The sequence below is a fragment of the Opisthocomus hoazin genome, chromosome 8, assembly GCF_030867145.1.
Source record: "Opisthocomus hoazin isolate bOpiHoa1 chromosome 8, bOpiHoa1.hap1, whole genome shotgun sequence".
Taxonomy (NCBI): Eukaryota; Metazoa; Chordata; class Aves; order Opisthocomiformes; family Opisthocomidae; genus Opisthocomus; species Opisthocomus hoazin.
Genome location: NC_134421.1, coordinates 57,660,277 through 57,673,024, shown reverse-complemented (window position 1 = coordinate 57,673,024; position 12,748 = coordinate 57,660,277). Strand labels below are relative to the sequence as shown.

The window sequence follows — 12,748 nt, the reverse complement described above, 5'->3', positions numbered from 1 at the left end:
CTGAATTTCTAGCATAGTTTCTTGAATTGCCCTTTTAATCAACTTTTTAGAGGCCGCCTTTTAAAGCATCATCTGAAGCCAACAAAGAGCAGCGAGATGCTCAAGTCTTCACAGGGCAGCTGAATACAGTGTCACTGCATAGGAACAAGAGGATGGAAAAATGAATCTTTAATTTTTGATGCTGTTGGTGCTTATGTGGATGTTTTTGCAGCCTTGCAAATAGGATGCATAGACACGAAGGAAAGAATTAAAACTGGGGGTTGACATTTGGACATATGAAAATGTATGGCTGAACCAGGAGGACTGAAGAAGGTGGATAATATTGTTCCTTTCTGTTTTGCAAGTTTTAAAACAGTACTAAATAAAGCAAGTGGGTTATTTTCCCTTACTGCACAGTTAGGATTTAGCAGCTCAGAGCTTTCAGTCACTACTTGAACAGTCTACCTTCTGTTTTGAAACAGAGCAACTTCTGTTCATTAGAAACAGTCAACAATAAATATGAAGAAATTTTCCGTAGTTTGCTTTGGAACTTGGTGGATCGGGTGTTATGGATACAACGCTTTTTTTTTTTTTCTAACAAGGAGTGGCAGAAAAGTCATACAGTGGTTTTTGTTCCAAGAATGTTGCATTGAAAATTAACAGAGTGAAGGCACTATTCAGAGCAGAGTATTGAAACACTGTTTTTATCTGTCTTGTCCCATTGTGAAATGTCTGTTATTTTAGTAGCGTTAGCTAAGCAGTCATTTCAGTAATGATTAATGACAACTTGTAATTTTCTTTTAACTGACTGATCATCCTTTTGTTTTGTTGTATTATTTAACTGTAATTACTTGGGAAGTGGCTTGTAGCTTTAGCTATAACAAGTATGTCAGTAACTTTGTGCTTTTTTTCAGTTAAATGAACTTGGTGAAATGTAACTCTTGACCCTGTGGTTCATGAGTGTAAAGCAACCAACTGCCCTAGACTTGCGTACATGTAACTGGAAGGTGAATTCTCTGTATGGAGGTGAAAGAAATGAAAACAATTTTCAGAGCTGCAGTAGTCTTGACATGAATGTGTAGTGATCTATGGACTACAGCTCCAAGGGCTGGGAAAGTAAGTGTGTATGTGTGGGTAGGTGGGTGTGTGGGTGTTTGTGAAAAAGAAGGGGAGATCTGGGTAAAGGAGACAATAACTAAGAGCTGTCCTTTGCAGATATACGAAACCCTTCTAACTTTTTTAAAATGCTAGAGTGCCTCTTTAAAAACTGGGCTATTTTGAATAAGTAGTGGACTACTTCTAGAATTCTAGTATTCTTCTAGAATAGACATACGTTTAACTGTTAAGAGGAAGAAATTAGATGAAGTCTAGTGTTGGCATGACAGATGTTTTTTTGGTTATCTGGGTGATCTTGCATTACATCAGTTTGTTTTCTCTCATATTCAAAAATATTATTTTCCTGTAGTGAATAAACATTTTGTTTGCTTATTAATGAATATACATGTGGCACTTATTCTTGATTTCCTTAAAGGTGTTGGTAACTTGGAATGTGAGAAAGTTCCTGAATGTATGTACTTAAAATATGTCACTGAATTGCATGAAATTCTTTTCTTTTGAAGTTATTCCTTTGAGTTTACAGGTACACCAGATTTTTTTTTGTGGGGGTGTGCAGAAATAGTGTCATTGCTCTGCAAGTAGGAGTGTTCAGCTTTTGAACCAGAAAGCCACTGTCAATTCTGTGCCTTTAATTGAAAATACTGTGTGGGCATTATTCATTCATTCGTTGGTGTACTGTGATGCTGTGGGCAGTGTTTTTGAAACCAGCTGACTCACAAAACTGTATTTTTAGTAAAGTCTGACTCTGGTAGTTATACAGTAGTTACAAGTATGCCTTGTACAAGTTGACACCATCCACGTTTGAGTGGTGTACTTTTTACTGGTGTGGTGTATTTAGGTGTGTTAGGCTGATTAGGCCCTGGCTTACAAGGGGTACCTGAATAACACCCAAATCCCTGCACTCTGAGTTTGTTTGCAGGTTTTCAGAATGTGGTGTGGGTGGTTTGTGTGTGGTTTTTTTTTTTGTTTGCTCCCATTTTTCCCCTTACACACAAATAAATGTTGTTCCGTAGCTTGGTAAAGCAGCAGTGTCTATAGAATTTTGAGAGGTTGGATAGCCAATATTCATCACATTACTTTTGACAGCACTGTTTTATCTCAGCTGAATTCTTGCACTCTAAAATTTCTGGAAACAAAATGTCTCTAAAATACCGGCAGCACTTGTTATCATGACTCATTGCTAGGTTGCTAGGCTGTGTACTCTTCAACAAGCTTTCCTTAAACTCTCTTTTGATTAATTTTTTTTCATCCTAAGTTGCATATAATGACATTTGTTTAGCAGATTTAATCTCTGTTAAGCATTCAGTCATATAGCAGAAAGATGCTGCAGAAAGTGCATTCCTCTTCCTGATACTGCCCTAATTACATAAAGACTACCAGCGTGACTCAGCCACTCCTTACAGCTATGCGCTCCAGAGCAGGAATTATGCGAGCTGCTAACTTACATCGTAAAGCTACATTTTTGGAGGAAGAAACCCCATAACTTGCAAAAGAATTCTAGGATACCATGCTCTTCCTTTGGTATATAGAATTGCTTTCTTCATGAGTGCTTATCCACAGAAAGATACACTTGATTGCCTAATTGACCTCTTTGTATCTCAGTGCAGTACATGTAGACATGGGTCTGGGGACACATCAAAAGACCTTTCTTCTTTGGAATTTGTGACTTATAAGTTCTTTAAACAGCGTGACTGTGAGGTGCTGTTGTCATACATTTTTCATGATAGTAATCTTTACTAGTCTTTGGTATTGTCGGTGCTAGTGATTGATGTGAAGTAACACCAACAAAATGAAGATGGTGTTTCATACTCCTATGCACAAGCTTATCAGTCATAAAAGCTAAAACATCTTCCAATAAAAACCTGAAACTTGCAAGAAGCAAGTGCACTCATGTGAGAGACGCAGATTTAACATGCAGTTTAAGGCAGTCCTTCTGTCCTTGATTTGTTTTTTGGATATTGGGCTTGATATGTAAATATATCTGGAGCACAGCCATCAAATTACAGGCTTCTAGCTGCTTGAACCTTCTGGGAAACTACAGTTTTGGTGACATGGAGCGGTCATCCAAACCCAGAGCCACAGATGGCTGTGCTTTGCTTGTGGTAAATTTGTGTGTTACATATTTTCCTCATTCCTGCCTTTTCTGTGTTGGCTCTGAAGGCGTTTCTTTGATTTCTGATAAGCCTTTTGGAGATGTTAGGTTTCCCAGACCTCTTGGGGAAGAGACCTGCCCTTCGTGCCTGAACAAGGTATTTGGGATGTCTCTGATGGTGTACTAACTTTGGGGTGATGTCCAGAAGGGCGGTGTAAGCAGACTAATAGGGTGAAAGTGTAGGTGGGATTTTCTGAAAGTCTAGAAGCTACCTCTCAAACTGAAATGAGGTAGCACCCTCTGGAGTTCCTTTTTGCTCCTTTTTTAAAAGGTGAAAAGGTTCACACGAATTGTATTTTCAGGGTTAATCCTTACAGGAGGAGTAGCCTGTGGGTGACTTGAATATTTTAGGGTATGTCCACATATTTGTTACAATGTGGTGTGCAAGCCTTGAGCTAATGCCAGCCATGCTAGTAGTACGGTGAAGCACTGTGTTCTGCTGTGCTGTAACAGCGGAGATACTCATGCTTCTTACTCTCTAAAATTGCTTGTTCGTGCTCCCTGATGAGGAGGGACAGCCTCTCCAGGCTGGTTAGCTACATGGAGCTCAGGTGTCTGTAGTCCCTTTCAGCACTGGAGAGTGTTCGACCCATGATTGCTGGGACCACGGTCGCTATTCTGCCACTTCATTGCATGATACAGGTGTGCCTGCATTCCTCTATGGTATAAAATTAATTTTGAACTTTAGTTTTAGGATTTTCTCTAAGATATTTTATAATTATTTCTCTTGTAGCTTTCTGAGATTGATGAGACAGATATAACACTAAATTTTCAATAAAAACCAAGGCAAGTAGCACAGTAGAACAATGCAAACAAAAATCTGCTTGCACTAGAAATGTCATTTCCAATATCAGTTTAGTTCTAATCAAATTGCGCTTGGATTTGGAGGCATGCCAGTTCTGTGCTTGGCAGACACGTGGAAGCTTATGGTAGTGCTGCTTTTCCATTGCAGCTGACCTTGTCGTGAACTAGAAATAATCAGGGCCTGTACAAATCCTGCAGAACAGTTCCTTCTTCTTCCTCTCAAAAGTCAAATTGTTCTCGCAAGCTGCTGGATCTCTTTGCTCACTAGAGAGTAAATCAGTCCAGGAGAAATCACGAGAAGGAGGTTTGGATGAAAGCATTCATTCACGTTTTAAGGAAAGACGTTGGAGGTCTGCTAGATCTACCGGAGGGTGTTTTTGCCTGTGTGTGGGAGGTGGGGATGGGGAAGGGAGCATGCGGGGCAGCAGGAGGTCTGTGTGAGGGCAGGTTCGGGCCTTTCACCTCCCCTGTGTTCTCTTGGCAAAAGCACAGGACTGTGTCTGTCAGTGTGAGGATGCCATCTGCACTGCACAGCCTGCTAGGCTGTTACACAATTGCGCAAGAATTAATCCAAAATCATACTGCTAAACTGTTTTCTGGCTAGCTGTAGTGGCCGCCCAGGGATGCAGCTATTGTACGGTGCGTCAGGAACCAAGCGAAAGCAGCAGCCTGCGGAACCGCCTCAGCCTGGCACTGCGAACGTAATCCCCAGTATGAACAGTTAATGGGTAGATGGGCTGAGCAGACGCAAGCTGCTGAAAAGGGTAATTGTTTTATTAAATTAACTCTGGGTTTAAAAATGAAAAAAAGTAGCCGAGGAGGTAGAGTGTAGAGGGGGAGAACTGGGCAAATCTAGTTACAACAACGGTATATTTCCTCAACTTAATTTAATTTCAGTTTTCCATTTGCTGCCTTTGCATTGCGTGCAAATTGGAAGTGACAGTCTGCAGCACTGAAACAAAATATTCTGCCTGTGTATTTTTGAGTAGGAATTTTTTAAATTTGCAGTAAAATAAGTTAGCTATTGAAAATGTACTATCTGAGAGCCCATTTGATATTTTAATGCCAATCTTGCTGGATGTTTTAAGCTGAGGGCTTAATGGTCATGCTTAATGGCTATACATAGATTGAAGGGATTCTAATACCTTTCTATCAGTGTCTTAATGGGACTTTGGAGTAAAGTCTGGACCACGTAGATCCTGCTTTAGCTTCTACTGCAGTCCTTAGTACATTTTTATGTCCAAGAGGTATCCGGGAAGTTTTATTCTCTGATGTTGCCAAACTTGCATCCAGATACCTACATGACATGCCTGAAAGTTTCCTGGCATCTAAAGGCAAGCATTGGTACTCATGCAAAACATCTGCCTTGCTTGTGCTTGCTCAGGGAGCTGGTGTAAGTTTCGGCCAAGTAACCCCCGGGCTCTGCGCAGCTCCTGTGGGCTCTGGGCATGCACAATGCCTGCTGGCAGCACTGAGCTCGGTCTAGACCATGGCAGCCATGGCAACTTCAGAGAAACACTGACGGGAGTGATGCCCAAACCTTGCGTACGAGCAGCTGAGTCGCAGTGGCAGCACGCTGGTGCTCGTTGCCCTGGCTGGGTGATGGGCCTGTGCCCGTGCTGCTCGCCAGCGCAGCAGGTTCACATGGTGGGAGCTCAGTGTGCTGCGTGGCCAAGTGCCACAGCTTAGCTGCTGAGCAGTGTCTCGTGTGATTGCAGTAGCTTGCGTATCTGTAATTGCATGTCAATTTTTGCATCTTAATACCAGTATGTATGATGCAAGTGGCTGGTACTGTTAACATGAAATTGTACCGTGAACTGATACCACTGAATCTTAATGTGCATCCAGAAACTGAGTTAGTCTTTCTGCAGAAGTGGCACCATTACAAAGGTATCTTGAATTTGTCGCGCCTTGTTTGCTTTTGTTTATAAAGGTGGCTTTTATCCCTACATTCATTCCATTGTTAAAGTACTTTGTGAAGGCTTGGTTTTTTTCTGCCATTAAGGCAGTTTAAACAAATGGATTCCGCCCTGAAGGCTGTCAAGGGCTACTGATAGTACAGTATATTTATGACTTGATCAGAAACAACTACCTAGCTGGCACTTGGAACAAAAAGCAGAAGACAAATGAGCTGGACTTTACCTGTAGTTTACCGTAACAGTGTAAGGGGCTATTTTGATGCTAACCTTGGGAAAGTGTGCCGTGTGGTATTTTCTGTAGGCACTGGGTTTGAATTTAATTTGTATTTTGTGTCATTCTGAAGTAGAATTAAAAAAAAAAAACAACAACATTGAGATATTTCTTCAAAAGGAGTTGGGCTGGAAGGTGAGGTATTGACTAGTAGTACTTGCCTTTTATGAACTATAGGTATGTGTGTCTGTTTCTGGAGGGGAAAAAGCATGGTAAAAGCATACTAGAACGGTTCTCAGATTTTCCATACTTGTTTCACTGTCCATCAAAAACCTCTTTGGAAATGTTGAGAAGGACATTAGAGAACTACATCTGTACTAAAGGTACTGAACGGTGACTCACCAAATATGAGCATATTTTTTTTACTCGCCGGTGTTGTTTAGCACCACAGACTGTTGCCCTGGGCAGCAGAGTTGCAGGGGCCTTTGTGCCGAGATGTGCAGGCAACAGAGCAGAAACTCTTAGTGGGTGATGGCAGCTGGAAGTTTTATTCCTGCGTCCTTATTACTGTGGTAACAAGAGGTAGACCTGGCATTGTCACATGCCAGCCTTTTTCATGTCCTTTAACCTCTTTGAGAGGTAAAGAATTTATATACCAATCGGCTAGGTCTGAATGCATTCAGATGCTGTAGCTGTGGTCTCATTTGGAGGTGCTGATAATCATAGAAGCAAACAAGCTTCCAATGTGTGCTAGCAAAAACTGAAAAGTTTATGCAAGCAGAAGTATTAGGTGTCTTTGGGATGAAATCTGTTTAGCTTTCTTTACTCCCTACATGTAGTAAAGCAGTATGTTTAATAGGAGCAATTTGAGCATAAATGGAATAGAAAGGAGAGGGAATTGTGATTCCAAAGTAAGGGCAAGAAGCTGTTTTGTTTTGTTTTTTTCTTGTTTTTGAGAGCTTTCACTTGTTTGTTTCCAAGTTTGTTGCCTGCTATATTTCATTAAATGTTTCATTAGGTGCTCTTGAATTAAATATTTCATATACCTACATGTGGAACTTAATTGTGCAAAATTTAATAGGTTTAGGGTAGTGAGAGGGGAATATTGGAGAGTCTTAGGTTTACAGGTTAACCTGTTCCCTGATCAGCACTGCACGTGGTTTGAGTGATATTTGAAGTTATGCTTTTTTGAATAAGGTGAACATGGACCTTTTCCCCACAGCAAAGTTTAAGGAAGAAGAACTTTACTTGGTACTTCATCATCATCTTTTTTTCTTTGCAACATACAGCTTTTGGCTAGTTAATGCTATCTGAAAGGTTAATGTGCAATTTTTTTTTTCTCTTTATTTCTGTGGAACAAGAATAATTTGGTGCTTTGCTCTTTATAGGTCACTCTTAGAAGTTCTGTTTGCTTATAGCTGTTCTCTCCAGGTGCTGGGAAGGTATATGGTAATTGTTATGATAATTACCCGTTGTCAGAGTAATGTTTGCAGTACTTCACATGGAGATGCAAAACGAAAAATTCACTGGTCTCATTTTGTTTAGTACGTGAAATGAGATTAAGGGATGGCTTGATCATAGATGTGTGGAGATTCCTGGGGAAAAAGTAGGTAATAGGGAAGTTCTTAAATGAACAGACTGAGAGAAAAATTTGTTCGGTAGCTGAAAGGGGATGTGTGTGTGTGTATGTATGTCTATCTGTCTATATCCTTTTATGGCCGTATATATAAATAATATATATTTAAATCACTGGGACGATTTTTCCATCCCTAGAAATAGGCTAAGATAGGATGTTTTTTCAAAGAGATATTGTGATATTACCTAGTTCAAACAGGAATCAATTCTGGGAACTCTGATGTCTTGCATAATGCAGGGTATTGACCTAATGATTGCTGTAGTCCCTGAACTGTATTATCTGAGTATGTTCCAGCAGACGGTATTTTTAGCAGAGACATTGAGCACCTATTCTACTGAGAGATTAGTTCCAGTACAATACAGAGCATTACTGTGCCACCACTGGCTATTTTAGCCCTCCCTGAGTAGACAGCTTGTCCCAGAGTGCTGAGGCAGAATAGATTTAGGGGATTAAGTTTCATATGTGTGGCCTGGACGCTCTGCAAGGTACATGTAAACAAGAATTGGTGTGTTCATGCTTTGGAGAGGAGGACAGGGAAGGATGCAAGGCAAAACATTGTTTGAGAAGTTGCCACATCTAAAGAGGTGTGATTGTACACAATCAGGCATTTTCTACCTATTTCCAGTTAAGACAGTAGCCTGAAAGACAGGTGAGATGGGACCCTGTAGAAGGCAAAATGGGTGAAGTTAAATTGGTCCTGGAGAAAAAGCCTAGTGGCAGACTGCCAGGTTGGGAACTGGGCAAGGAGAGATGACCAGAATGAACTCTTTCACATTTTAAAGCATGGGCACTACCTGCTTTTCTAGCAGAAGTGACCGCATGAAGACATGAGAGTGGAAAAGGTTTGGCTGTAAGCAGACGGAAAAAATCACTTTCCCGTTTATGTGTGGGACGGGGGAGGAGGAGGAAATGTGCTGGAGCATAATCTGGCTTGCATGAGGATTGTTTCTTGCTGGACCATGCATTCAGTGCAAATGGTAAAACATTTTGAGAGCCATGAGGTTCAAGTAATCCTCTCACACTGGTCACAAGTGGCCAGAGATCAGGTTGAAGGTGAGGCATTTGTTGCTTGCTCATTGAGGTCATCATGTTAGTTTGGTGCTAAACTTGAGAGCTATATAGATTTCAGAGCATGAATTATCCCTTGAGCAGACCTCAGGTTGGGTGACAGAGATCTCTTGTCTGCACATCCTTTTTGGGGAAGGTGTCTTTCAAACCTCACACAGCCATGGCCACTCTCTGGTTGCTGACTCCCAGCTCTGTGGCAGTGATACATTGTGTAAGAGCAATTATAAAATGAGAAGCGTGTCTGTCCTCGGGGTGAAACTTTCCTGATGTGGTGATTCTTGCTTTTTTATTTTTTTCTCTGTGCTGCATATATGCTAGTGAAATGCTGATTTTTCTCTTAGCACTGCCTTCAGATTTAGTGGTGAGGGAGGGAAGGACACCATCATCACTGCTGGGTCTCTGGATGTTGTACTGCAACCCAGGGGAGGAATTGAGCTGGTAACAAGCTGCTAGAAGTGAGAGATTTCTGTCAGCTCAGCTGTCTCTGGAATGGTGTCTCGCTGTGGCCTGGTTATGGTTATGCATAATGCACTTGCAGCTTGCTGTTACACTGAGTTTTAGAGCAGCAGAGCACTCGGAGGTGCAGCCCAGCTGCAAGGCAGGGAGCTAGCTGGGAGGATTCTTATGGGAAGCCTCCACAGGCCGGCATCAGAATGGCTTGCCTGACAGTCCTGTCATCACTGTAATATTTGTCATGCAAATTATTGATATTTTAGGCACGCTGTTCTTCTTTGTGGTCACTCTGAGCCTTTACTTAGTAGTAGAAAAGAGAAAATTATGTGGCATCAGTCATAACTTCATCAATTCATTAGTGTAGAAAATAAATTTTGACCTTTTTTTTTTAAAAAAAAAAATCAGAATGAAAATATATGAAGAAAAATTTTTTTTACTTCAACCAACGTTCTCCAAGTCAATGTTAAAAGCCTTTCAGAACTGGGGGCAAGTTGGGTTATTGGGATGCACAAGAGGCTACTTAGTTTCGGAAATATGTTTTCCATCTTGATTATCAGAATAAGTCTTTCTAGGCTTTTTTGTACTAGCAAGTAATGTGAGAAGTACCTCTGGAGCTTTAGAAGCCCTCAAGAGTTTGGTGCTGGTAAGAACAATTGATTGCCTTTGTGCTGTCTGCACTGGATTAGTGAAAGAATAAGACTGCTTAGTCTTAAGAAGAAGCTTGCCCTCTGGCTGACCTCACGACATTAAAATAAGGCAGTAGAACTATCTACCCAGTTGACATTTTCTAAATATTAAGTGTTATAGACAGCATACTACAGTGTTTTATTTGCTCAACTTTCCAGTTGTGTAGAGTGCTTTTAGGAAAGTCATATGATTAATTTCTATTTGAAGACTTTCTCTACCTAGAAATAAAAGCTATTTTCTTACAAAATGTTCATTAATGTAGATGAAAGTAGCTTTATTATGAGCTTCTAGTATTTGCCAGGTTTTGTGTTTAGTCGACACAGGTGCTAGTGGATCAAATTGGTTGTTAGTGAAGGAGCTGTGTAAATCCTGAATTATTTTTAATTCTTATTTAATTTAAAAGAAAAAAACCCCCTTATAATAATGATTATGTTATTAGAGAGAAAATGTGTGATCTGTGTTGCACACTGGGTCCTTAAATGCAAATACTATTTGTAGAATAGTTATGCCTATTTTACACATCATATAGTCTTTCCTTTAATGATATTTTTCAAAGGTTTGCTTGATTTCCACTCCATACTAGAGGGTATGCTGACAAGTGAGGTACCACCTGATCATTAATGAACTTTCCATAAAGAATGTGTGTGCAGAAAACCTTACAAATAAATTATGGTTGTTCTCTAGTGTCACACAGTGGGATGTAATGATACCTTTAAAATCAAAATTCTGAAAAGCACTCCTGACAGTGACACATATCCCTGGGTGAAAAATCTGTAATCTGCAATAAAAAAAAGATACAATTGTGCTCTGTGTGATTTGTACAGGGTATTTCTAGCTTGAACTAAAGTATATGGTCCTGCTTGACCAACCTGGTCTCCTTCTATGACCAGATGACCTGCCTAGTGGATTAGGGAGAGGCTGTGGATGTTATCTACCTGGACTTTAGTAAGGCCTTGGACACTGTTCCCCACAGCATCCTCCTGGAGAAACTAGCTGCCCGTGGTTTGGACGGGTGTAATCTTCACTGGGTAAAGAATCGGCTGAATGGCCAAGTGCAGAGAGTGGTGGTGAATGGAGTTAAATCCAGCTGGTGGCCGGTCACAAGTGGTGTTCCCCAGGGCTCAGTTTTGGGTCTGGTCTTGTTTAACATCTTTATCAATGATCTGGATGAGGGGATGGAGTGCTCCCTCAGTCAGTTTGCAGATGACACCAAGCTGGGCGGGAGTGTTGATCTGCTGGAGGGTAGGAAGGGTCTGCAGAGGGATCTGGGCAGACTGGATCCATGGGCCGAGGCCAATTGTATGAGGCTCAACAAGGCCAAGTGCCGGGTCCTGCACTTGGGTCACAACAACCCCATGCAACGCTACAGGCTTGGGGAGGAGTGGCTGGAAAGCTGCCTGGTGGAAAAGGACCTGGGGGTACTGGTCTACAGCTGGCTGACCATGAGCCAGCAGTGTGCCCAGGTGGCCAAGAAGGCCAAGGGCATCCTGGCTTGTGTCAGGAATAGTGTGGCCAGCAGGAGTAGGGAGGTGATCGTGCCCCTGTACTGGGCACTGGTGAGGCTGCATCTGGAGTACTGTGTTCAGTTTTGGGCCCCTCACTAAAAGAAGGACATTGAGTTGCTGGAGCGTGTCCAGAGAAGGGCAACGAGGCTGGTGGGGGGTCTAGAGAACAAGTCTTATGAGGAGTGGCTGAGGGAACTGGGGCTGTTAAGTCTGGAGAAGAAAAGGCTGAGGGGAGACCTTATTGCTCTCTACGACTATCTGAAAGGAGGTTGTAGTGAGGCAGGTGTTGGTCTCTTCTCCCAAGTAACTAGTGATAGGATGAGAAGCAATGGCCTCAAGTTGCATCAAGGAAGGTTTAGATTAGATATTAGGACAAATTTCTTTACTGAAAGAGTGGTCAGGCATTGGAACAGGCTGCCCAGGGCAGTGGTGGAGTCCCCATCCCTGGAGGTGTTCAAAAAACATGTAGATGTGTCACTTTGGGACATGGTTTAGTAGGCATGGTGGTGTTGGGTGGATGGTTGGACTTGATGATCTTAGAGGTCTTTTCCAACCTATAATTCTATGATGCTATATGTGTGCTGATATAATTTCAGTTAGTTGGCAGCAGTCCACTCAGCATTGTTGGAGACGGGCACGCTCTGCATCAGCAAGCATTGGCACGGTCATAGTAGATCAGTAGGTAGCTTTGGGCCCTTATGTTTCCATTAGATTTTGGAACAAGTTTTGTGTCTGGAGTGGAGCATTTTGGCTTAGTTTCCATTGAAAAGGGTATAATTTGTGTACACTGAAACTGCTTTGTGATCCAAACCAACACGTGGTAAGTGAAGATGTCGGGGAATTTGCTTTGAGACAGCACAGCTACTCCAAACCAAACACTAATGTGGTCGTGGCCCCTAAAGCTGAGAGTATGAGATGCCTTTAAAGTATACTCTGTGTATACAGATCTTCAACTTTGATGTTGTGTAATTGACAGTATCCACACCAAGATAAATATAGGTACGTGAAGTTTGGTGTAAATGGGGAATCTATATAAAATATTCCATGATTTTGTTTGTATGTAGCTGTACTGCTGACGTTTTATCACCCTTATATGTAGCTTTATTTGTTCCCTGTCTTTTCAGACACGCACATTTTGATGTGTGTGGTTTTTTTTGTGTTTTTTTTTTAAATTTGGTTACACTTTGGGAACTTGAAAACACTTTTTTACATAAAGGT

At 41.5% G+C, this 12,748-nt stretch overlaps 1 protein-coding gene across 9 annotated transcripts in view; it reads left to right on the top strand.

The window, feature by feature from the left end:
• Nucleotides 1-12,748, top strand: part of KIF21A (kinesin family member 21A) — a 104,509-nt gene that overhangs the window by 19,671 nt on the left and 72,090 nt on the right. The gene's annotated exons all lie outside the window — the stretch shown is intronic.